The 10472-nt window shown below is 39.8% G+C and overlaps 1 long non-coding RNA gene across 1 annotated transcript in view; it reads left to right on the top strand.

The window, feature by feature from the left end:
- The first annotated feature begins 2012 nt into the window (after window positions 1–2012).
- The window catches only part of LOC136878817 (uncharacterized), a 409179-nt gene continuing 400719 nt past the window's right edge, over window positions 2013–10472 (top strand). Inside the window, exon 1 of the long non-coding RNA XR_010860843.2 lies at window positions 2013–2450. This is a non-coding gene — a long non-coding RNA (uncharacterized lncRNA). The remainder of the gene's footprint in view (window positions 2451–10472) is intronic.

Here is a 10472-nt window from a genome sequence, read left to right as displayed (position 1 = left end):
TAGACCCCTGTCAATTTATAATGACATGTTAAGAAACCTTTATTGAGAAAATTCTAACATTCAGCACTGTTAAGTTAGGCTACAGAAAACAAACTACTTCCTGACAGTACTCATATAATGACCAGATTCAGATGGCTGAACCTACTTGCTGCATTAATGAAGGAAAAACAGAATCTTAGCCAGTGGCATATACTGAGGGCTACCAAGGCTATCAGTAAAGCCCAAAACTCAATTGAGAATGATGGGAGTCTAAAGCACATTATAATGTAACCATCTGACACAATGTTCCATTTCCAAACCTTGAAAGCAGTGAGGAAAAAACGTTGCACAAATTTCTGAGAGTAAAGCATCGGAGACTGATATTGCAGCCCAGACTCTCGTCCCTCTCCCCTCCACTCACCCATCGTGGCTTGCTGCTGTACTGTATAAAATATATATCGGATAGGAACGGGGACCAGGAGGGATACGTGTGCTAGGCTTTGGTCCATCAGATTGCCACTGCTAACAATCAACCATGCGTTACTCAGTGTATAGGCCTATACTTCCTTACCTCATACTTCTTCTCGATTCAATTCAGATTCCATGTTCATTCAGTTGGCAGCACTATCAGCTCCCTCCTTACTCCTAACCCCCATACACAAATGCACCAAGATAAAGTGTGCCGATAATACTTCTACATCCTTGTAGGAAGACACTGCAGGGTTGCTGTTATAGATCTGCTAAGATGAAATGCACTCTTTCAGGTTTAGTGTTCTCTTTTGATGGTTGGAATCGAACCCGTGATCATGAGTCAGACACCACCGCTGATCTCCCGAGGAAGCTAATTAAACAGTGAACGATGGGTACAACCGCTGCAAAATTCAATATTTTATTAATAATAACAGTAATAATGGTGCATGTGCATCTCTGTAGGCTTTGTGGTGACCTAATGAGGATAAAATGAATAGCAAAGACATCACAAACCCCAGTCCCCAAGCCAGGGGAATTAACAGTACGAGGGGGTTGATTCTGAAAATTGAACCGGGGCCATCGGACCAAAAGCAAGCATGCTATCCCTTTAACCACAAAGCCGGACTTTAATTTGCTAAACCTTAGACTACCATCTCCACTTATCAGGGGTTGAGCATTGGCAGTAGCAGAGGCCAGGGCAGTAGCTTGTGAAGTAGCCTTGACAACACAGCAGGCTTCTCCGATGGCTATTGGCTGCAGCTCAAAACGCTGAAGGCTTGACGTTCACTAAACTAACGCGAAACCAACCATCGAAAAGGGGGTAACCTAAGTTTGGTGGTAGCCCATGTCTTGATCCCAGCATACGCCACTGATCCTAGCACTTGGAAGAAGGAAGGATATGTGGTAAAGAAATGCAGAATTATGAAAACAGAAATAAAACTGGAGTCCTTGGAAAGTTATAGTATCACATACATATAGGAGCAAAGAGTTGATTAAGCAAGCAGGTACACAGGACAGAAAATACAAAACAGGACTGGAAAAAAGAGGAACGGAAAAATTTCCCCTGCAGGTTCCTGAGGCTGGGTATTCCTACGTACGACCGTATTTTCGTTTTAATAATAATAATACTTTATTAACGGTAACACCATTTTAATGGTCAAGTACTAATAATAATTATAGAACATTCTTCAAATGTCAAGAAAGAGGGAACATTTGCAAAAAACCTGTATTTCTTATATTTCACTTAGCGTGCACTTACGATGAAAGAGAAACATGTAAAATAACATCCACCTAGTAACTCACGAGATATAACCTAAAACTTAATAACAGTGTAAGGAAAAAAAACATTCCGAATTCTTATTTAAGTCAGAATAGTGAACAAAGTTCTGTTTACACTAATTTACTATAATTGATTGATTCTCTAACTGGACATGTAATTGACTTTAATTGACTTTAATTTAGAGATAGAAAAGTATGTGCGTAATCGATTACCGTATGATCTTCCGTCAACAAAAACATGATATGATGATAACCCAGGTCTCAGGTCCTAAGGTTGCGCACTGTCCGCTCAATACTGCCATCTGTCGTCAGGTAGCTGAACTATACGTGAAGTGAATGGAAGCTATGGCCGTGGCCATGGTAATTGCCACTTGCCAGTGATAAAAACTGTTGATATGTAACATTTCGTTATCTCGCGAACGATTATTGAATAATGTTTTCGTCTGAGCAATATCGATGAACCTGGTAACCATAAGGGTCATCACCCTGTTGTCAGACCTGTGCGGATAAGGAACTTACATCATATAAATCATCGGTTAATAAAAATCTGTCTAGTGCTATAGTACGGTATACTGTGTACAAAAAAATTGTCTAGTTGGCGTGACCTAGGTCAGTAAACGTGAATCGGTGTGCAGGTTAACTTGGTGGCGGATGTGGTGAGAGGACAAGACGCGAGTTCGGAAGCTGTAGAAGACTGGTCTTCTGGTATTGTTTTTTATAAGGTATGGCGTTCGACGTATTGTGTATGTCCCTTTTACACCCCACACTGTGTGCATACATAATGTGATACGGTACGTTGCTAACGTAGAAAGTCTCGAAAATGCAGTCATGAAATTTTAGATAAACATTATCTTCAATGGATTTTTATGTTGTCTGTAATTCGTATTTCGGAATCGGTTTCTTATAGAGAGAATTGTGACACAAAACAGCTGATCAAAACGTTTCGCTTAAAATATGTAAAACTGGATAACTAAGTTATTTGTTGTAGAATTTTTACATTTAAAAATATTGTTGTATCGGTATGTTTAAAAATTTAAGAACACCATTACCGATATTGCAAAACAAGATCAAATCTCATTGTTGAAGTATAATTGTAGTAGCCTCCTATTTACCACTCGAAACATATTTCAATGCAGTACATAACTAGTTTTTGAAACAATATGAAAGTGTTTATTGCACTTTTATCCTCTGCTATTGAATTAATCGCTTGAAGAACATTCTTGTTAAATTGTGTCACTTAATTTTTTTCATTATATTCAGATATGTGTAGCATTCCTTGTTCATCTCTAAAAGGGACTGAGATAACGTGATTTGTCTTCTGTAAGAATATCAGTTGGTACACCTACCTCCATACCCGAATTTTTATTAACCGCAAAATAATAGTAACTTAACTGCATGAATGACGGAGTTGAGTGGTATAACCCCGAGTCACAACAATTTTTAGCAGTTGACAAGGAGTGTTGTTATACTCCAATATTTTGTTCAAATTTTTTATGGAGGTAGCTGAACTAGCGTACACTCCAAAAGTGATAACCGTGTGTTCCCAGATTAATACTTAGTGTTCTTTTTTTAACGTGGAAAATCAGAAAATGGTATATTTAGTGCCGTTTATTTAATTTGGAAAATTAGAAAGATGGTGAAAATACAGTACTTGCGGAGAAGCGCCGTGCAGTAACTGAGGTAACATTGATAGGGATGAATCACAGTCATACAGTTGAGTGCCGGCTGACTTCAGCGGGCTGATAACACGAGAGTAGCTGGAAATAAACAAATCCCTTACATAATTCACTGGCTGAGTGGGCTTAGTACCCGATTTTTTTAAAAATTAAGAAAACATATCAACTCGTACTGTAGGGTGTAACTCGCAACGGTGCCGATTGTTGAGTTCCGAACGTTATTCATTCGCTAGGACGCGTAGTAGTATAGGGATAGTTGAACGGCCCAGTCTCCTACACACTGGCTTTCACTGCAGTCACAGTAGCGCTTTTCTGCCGTTCCCATGCTTTGATGTTTTTAATGATAGGTTTATTGCAGCTAATAGCCATTAATCAAAACATCAATTATAGTGAAAACAAAAGGTTATTCACTGATGTTCTAAGTCCCTATAAGACCCCTGTCTCCTATTATACCACTCAGCGTGATATCGTTTACATTTCTGCGATGTTTTTGAGACAGACCAGTAGCGGTGATTAAGAGGAGCGGTCGCCCCCCCCCCCCCCCCCCCGAACTTCGTGGACAAAACATTACATTTTAATTGCATTTTAGGCGACTGAAAGTAGGAATTATTTTTAAAAGCAATTTGTACAAGCCCTAATGTCTTATCAATTAATTCTTTCCTTTTATTATGAACAAATCATTAGCGGAAATACATAGTAAATGTCTTTCATTACGGCTAACAGATTTGTATAGCTCCATACCATGTATTTTTTTTTTTTTATATAATAGAGACTTTGCGTGCGCTGTGAGGAAGGGTAGCCGGGGTATATATATATATTGCCAAGGTCATGGACACTGAGATGATTCACCCGCTTGCCGCGCGCATTCGTCATTTTAGCAGTCTCTTCAGTGTCTCTTTAGTTTCTTATTGTATAGTCGAACACTAAATGGTTTTTAATTGTATAATTTCGCGGTACTTCTGTGTAGTTGTAATACATCTGTAATATTGTTCTTTTGGTGAAAGTTTATAGTACGGTACTTCAATTGAGCAAAATCTCGAAAAACTATTACCGCACTTAAGTTGGTAAACTGTCAACCTTACCATTTTGTAACTTTTTATTCAATTTTGATGTTTATAACCCTAGCCCCTCGTCCGCTATTTCCCACAAAGCCGGGTACTTTTTGTTGTCTGTACATATTTTGCACCCCCCCCCCCCACTTCTAATCCCTATCGCCGCTACTGAGAGGTCGTTCGCATGTTCCCTTTACTCCGTTGTCCGAGGATTTTACCTTTCAGAATAATTTCGTTGTAACAACTTGTATTTTTCACCACGCGACCCATGGCTGAAGTAGACAATCTTCTTTCATTTAATGACTGCCAGTAGTTCTCTTTTACTGTTCGCTCTTCTCAATACTCTTTGTTTGGTGAAATGTTGAACTCAAGAGATTTTAATCATTCCCTCTCGTTTATTTGGAAGTTGACCGAGCGAGTTGGCTGTGCGGTTAGGAGCGCGCAGCTGTGGGCTTGTATTCGGGAAATAGTGGGTTCGAACCCCACTGTCGACAGCCCTGAAGATGGTTTTCCATGGTTTCCCCACTTTCACATCAGGCAAATGCTGGGATTGTACCTTAATTAAGGACTCGGCCGCTTCCTTCCCACTCCTAGCTCCTTCCTCTCCTATCATCGCCATATGACCTCTGTCGGATTTTTTATTATGGACACTCGAGTTTAGACTTTAATTACAAACGAACCAATAGGCCTATTGCAATGCGAGTTGTACCAATATTTTCCTTGCTTAACTCTACGTTAGCGTATATAAAACACATTGTTTTCGACGTTCATTAAATATTTTTTATTTGTGGTTGTAATAAATATTGCCTGGGTTTTTGGCTTCTTCTCTAGGAAGCGCTCACTAAGGAATATATACAAGGAAAACTACTTGTCTGATGGTAATGAAATTTTTGTATGTGATAACCACATACATTCAGTGTTGCCAACTTATATTTTCAAGATCCGCTAAATACTACTAAAAATCCGCTAAAATTCTGCCAAGAAATCCGATCTCAAGTAACAGGCAATAATAATAATAATAATAATAATAATAATATTGTGAGGAAAATTCTCGGCCCCCGAAAAACAGAAGATGTATATAGACTGTGGTCACGCAAAGTAACAGAAGAGCTTTCCAACATTGCAGTAGACATCCGCAAAAGACGTCTGAAATTTTATGGACACGTCCGCAGACTGCCGGCAAGTGACTGACACACACGATTCTCACCTACATAGAACATCTAAAAAATATTCCATGGGTACTGGAAGTGAAGAAAGATCTGGAAAAAGCCCAGATGAACTCAAATGACACCGCGGACAGAAACCTCTATAGGAAAAAAATTAATGGATGAAAAGTGCAACCAGAGAATGACGTGAAAAAGAAGACTGGAGCAAAGTGGACAAAAGAACGAAAAAGCATCCACGGAGAAAGGATGATAGCTGTTTGGCAACTCAGAAAATAGAATCGTTAGAGCTTTGCGTGATCCATTGGGTCCATGCGCACATCATAATAATAATAACAATAGTAGTAGTAGTAGTAGTAGTAGTAGTAGTAGTAGTAGTCTGTACTCACCTGATCTGTGAGTTCCACTGGGATTAACCCCCTGCCGACGAGATAAAACTTGTAGGCGTTTTACTGCCGGGTGCAAACTAGGTGAATCCCCTAACTCAAGGGCCACACACAGAACAGGCCAGTTCATTAAACGGTCTTCCTTCATAGCATAAATATAAATGCTACTCTCTCACAGTTTCATTATCTGTCGTCATTCGTCAACTAAGAGGCAGATAACTTTTCTTCACTCATTACAAATTTATGATACCACGATCTCATAACATCAAACCAAATAACATGTTTTCCTCGTGTGACTGCTAGCTCCTGACAAGAAATACGGAATAGCTCAGAGACAGACTGGAGTACAATTTTTTTTTAAGTAAAATGGATAAAACGCTAAATTCCGCTATAATAAATCTAAAATTCCGCCAAAAAATCTGCTGTCCGCTAAATGGTATATTTCTCCGCCGACAGTCTTCTAATTCCGCCAAATTTAGCGGAAAATCCGCTAAGTTGGCAACACTGATCTGAAGTTGCTACGAGTCACAAGTGAGACGGCGGTGGCCAAGGCAGATAAGATGATACGCCGTCGTGGTATTTCCTTGTCTCTTAAAAGGGGTGACTTTCCAGTGGACGTAAATGCCCGCAATGTAAAACTTCCTCTAAAAGAAGTTATTCTAAAACTAGTGATGTGAACTCGGACAAGATACAATAAACGTCAACTATTCAGCTTTGAGGCCCGAGCTTCAAGTTTCGTCACGATGCCACAAAGCAACATCGGGCATCACATTCAAAGTACAGTACTGTTTATACCTTAATTCCGTGCAAAAATAAACAAAGTACGACCGTTAGAGTTTTGTCTGTACATTGCTCAGAATTTAAAAAGAATGGTATTTTTGTGTCGATCGTGTCCCCAGTAATAAGGAAATGCACTTTTTTTAATTTTTCATCATCTCTGTATGTATGTAGTACGGGAATCACGAGAAAATGGCTAAAGATAATTTAATGAAAATCGGTATGTAAAGTCGGGGAATGAGTGAAATGGTAGTTTAGGGAAAAGCCTACAATTAAATTCTCAAATATGTATATCTATAAATACAACATAAGTAAAGTTATATAGAATTAAATTTCCGATCACTTATGTCTTATACATTTTTACCGTACCGGCTATGATACAAGATATATTCATAAATTTCGATTTTTGTTGTTAAGTCCATATCAACGAGGAAATAGTTGAACAAAATTTAATGAAAATCGTTATATAAATTCAGGAAATAAGACAGTACAGTGTAGGCTATAAATAATTGTATTCATGGTGGATGAAATGGTAGTTAAGGGGAAGGCGCCAAAAATTTAATACCTATGTTATTGGTCCTATCGAAAAGTACTACATAGCAAACGTTATAGAGAATACAACTTCCGATCATGTATGTCTTATACAGTTTTGACCGTACCGGTACCGACTATGATAATATAATTCACGAATTTAGTCTCCAATTGCTTATTCCATATCAACGCCGAACATTGGTTAACATGGAAATATTGTTCAATAGTGTTAACTGGCGATGGTTTTTTTTATCATGATTGTCTTAAGATGTAAAACCGCGTCGTCATCGATCCACATCGACAAGGAGAATTGTGAAGATGCTTATTTAAAAAATGAGGAAAAAAGTATCGCTGGAAGAATAAGACAAAAGGGAGTCATTAAGGAAGAAAGGACTCCCTTTTCATTAGATGTCCGAATATCACCGAGTCGGAAGAAAGCTAAATGAGAAGGGCTATAATGTTGAGCTCTCAGAAAACTGATCAACAAGAACATTACATTGACCATTGTTGTGATGTGATGTGTCTCTTCTGCTGCCACTCATCACCGATAGATAGGATCACTGCTGCGTCCCGAGTAAAACAGCATGCCTGAATATTGGCGGAAAGTTGCTGGGGAGTTAGATAACTGCACATGTTATATGAACGTCCCGTCAGCGAGGGTCACTTCAGATAGTAAACACTAAAATGACGGAATTATGACCAAAACAACAAAAATTGGTAAAATATAGGCTAAATATACTCAGAAACGTCCAAATCGTGCTTAATTCCAACAAATAACTAGAACGGCAGACGAAAAACATTTCCCGAACATCCGAACCCTGGGTCTGTCGCTTACCATCTTCCGTGTAGGGCCTACGTTCCGCCGTAGGTTCATGCCGTCTTGAATGCTGTCCATCCATCCTATTCTGGGACGCCCTTCACTCCTCTTTCCCTTTATCCACATTTCTAGCATCCTTCTGCACATTTCTGGTTCCTTCTTTTGACGTGTGCCAACGGCCGTAGCCGTGTTGAAACACCGGATCTCGTGAGATCTCCGAAGTTAAGCAACATTGGGCGTGGTCAGAAGTTGGATGGCTTGCCACGCGCTGTTGGTGGGGGGTAAGGGAATGGAGGAGCGGAAAGGAACTGGCCACCCTACCGCACGCAAACTCCGGCTCAGAAACACCTCTGCGGAGGTTCGGACCTGCCTTCGGGCAGAATAACCCTTACCTTACTTTTTGACGTGTCGTGCACCATTTGAGTCCAGCTCCCCTGACTTTTTCAGACACTTGCATCACTTTCAGCCTTTCTGTTCTAACTCGTTTCTTACTTTATCTAGCCGTGTGTGTCCCACTGCAAACCTCAGCATTGTCATCTCTGCTACATCCAGTTTGTCAGCCCATTTTCTTATCTTCGACCAGGTTTCTGCTCCGTAAGTCATAATTGTTCAGAGTATATTACGAAAGCAGAGTTCTGACAGCTGTCTTGTGGATCTTCCCTTTAAATTCGTCTGGTAGTTTTAGACTATAAATATCACAGAACACACTGAACGCCTTATTCCAGTTCTCGCTTGCGGATTTTATCTAGTTCTTTATTTCTTCCTCCAGTCCACCATGTTGTTGGATAAATGACTTAAGGTACCTGAATTTGTTAGTTGTTTGGATTTCTATTCTATTCATCTTCTGTTTCTTTCTCTCTCAGATTCATGAACTCCGTCTTGGTTCTGCTTGTCCTCATTCCTCCACTTTCTAGTGCTTATCTCCATTCTTTAATTCACCGTTTCCTTCTTTGTCTCCGTACTGAGCACCACATCATCGACGATGGTGCCTCATTCCTTGCTCTCTCAATCAACAATTCCATAACAGAAGTAAACATCTAATAACCGTGCGACTATTTTTGTACATGGGCCTATCTGGTATCAGGCGAAAATACTTCTGTGGTACCAACTTTTTTTTAGGCATCTCCACATTTCTGGTCTTGGCACGCTGACATACGCCTTCAAAAAATTCGATAAATATCATAGACACATCCTTATTACCTTCCATGTATTTTTCTACCAGTTGTGTCCACATAAATATAGCGTCTGTGGAATATCTACCACATGTGGAACCAAACTTCTCCTTGCTAATTTCCATTTCCTGTCTCAGCCTCTGCTCAACCACTCGCTCATTGTGTGCCTCATCATCTTAAATCCTCTTCATTTGCCAGTATCCAGTATTCGGGAGATAGTAGGTTCGAACCCCACTGTCGGCAGCCCTGAAGATGGTTTTCCGTGGTTTCCCATTTTCACACCAGGCAAATGCTGGGGCTGTACCTTAATTAAGGTCACGGCCGCTTCCTTCCCACTCCTAGCCCTTTCCTGTCCCATCGTCGCCGTAAGACCTATATGTGTCGGTGCGACGTAAAACAACTAGCAAAAAAAAAAAAAAAAAAAATCTTCATTTGCCACAATCTGGAATATCTCCATTTCTCTTAAAGAGTGGGATAAGGACACTTTTCCTCCATTCATCCGACATTTCTTCGCCAGTAAGTATGTCGTTGAACAAATCTGTGAGCCAAGCTACACCTCTTTCACCGAGGCACTGCAACTGTCATATCATAGGCTATTGTCTGGCTCCACAGCCTTGCCATCTTTCATTTTCTTCAGTGTCTTATCTACCTATTCTTGGTTTATACAAGGCTGACCTTCATATCTCTTTACTCTTATGTGTTCGTTATTTAAGAGATTTTTGCAATACTTTTTTCCATCTATCAAGAATGTCTTTGCCATTTGTCAGTATCCTATCCTCGCCTATCTTTATTATTTTTACCTGCTCCTTTCCCTCTCTCTTGTAATCCTAAAGATTTTCCTCCCTATTTGGTACCCAGGTCTTTAAACAAATCAGCATAAGCTTCTACCTTTACTTTTGTAACTGAAACCTATCATACATGCCTGGGATGCATTAAAGGAGGCTGTTCATGGACGATACGACCCACCAATCACTCTGCGAGATCTACGCGGAATCACAATTGATGAGAGCGACAATATAGACCAACATTACCTTCATGAATTAGTGGACAATATGCCAAGACAAATTCAGGCATGTCGGAATGGAGGCACTTCCGTGTATGTGGGGCTTGCCTTTCTCCATCTACCGCCCCTAAATTGTATATGTACAATTTAAGGAAAATTAATAATAA

Source organism: Anabrus simplex, chromosome 8 (genome assembly GCF_040414725.1).
Source record: "Anabrus simplex isolate iqAnaSimp1 chromosome 8, ASM4041472v1, whole genome shotgun sequence".
Taxonomy (NCBI): domain Eukaryota; kingdom Metazoa; phylum Arthropoda; class Insecta; order Orthoptera; family Tettigoniidae; genus Anabrus; species Anabrus simplex.
This window is presented reverse-complemented; position numbering and strand designations above follow the sequence as displayed.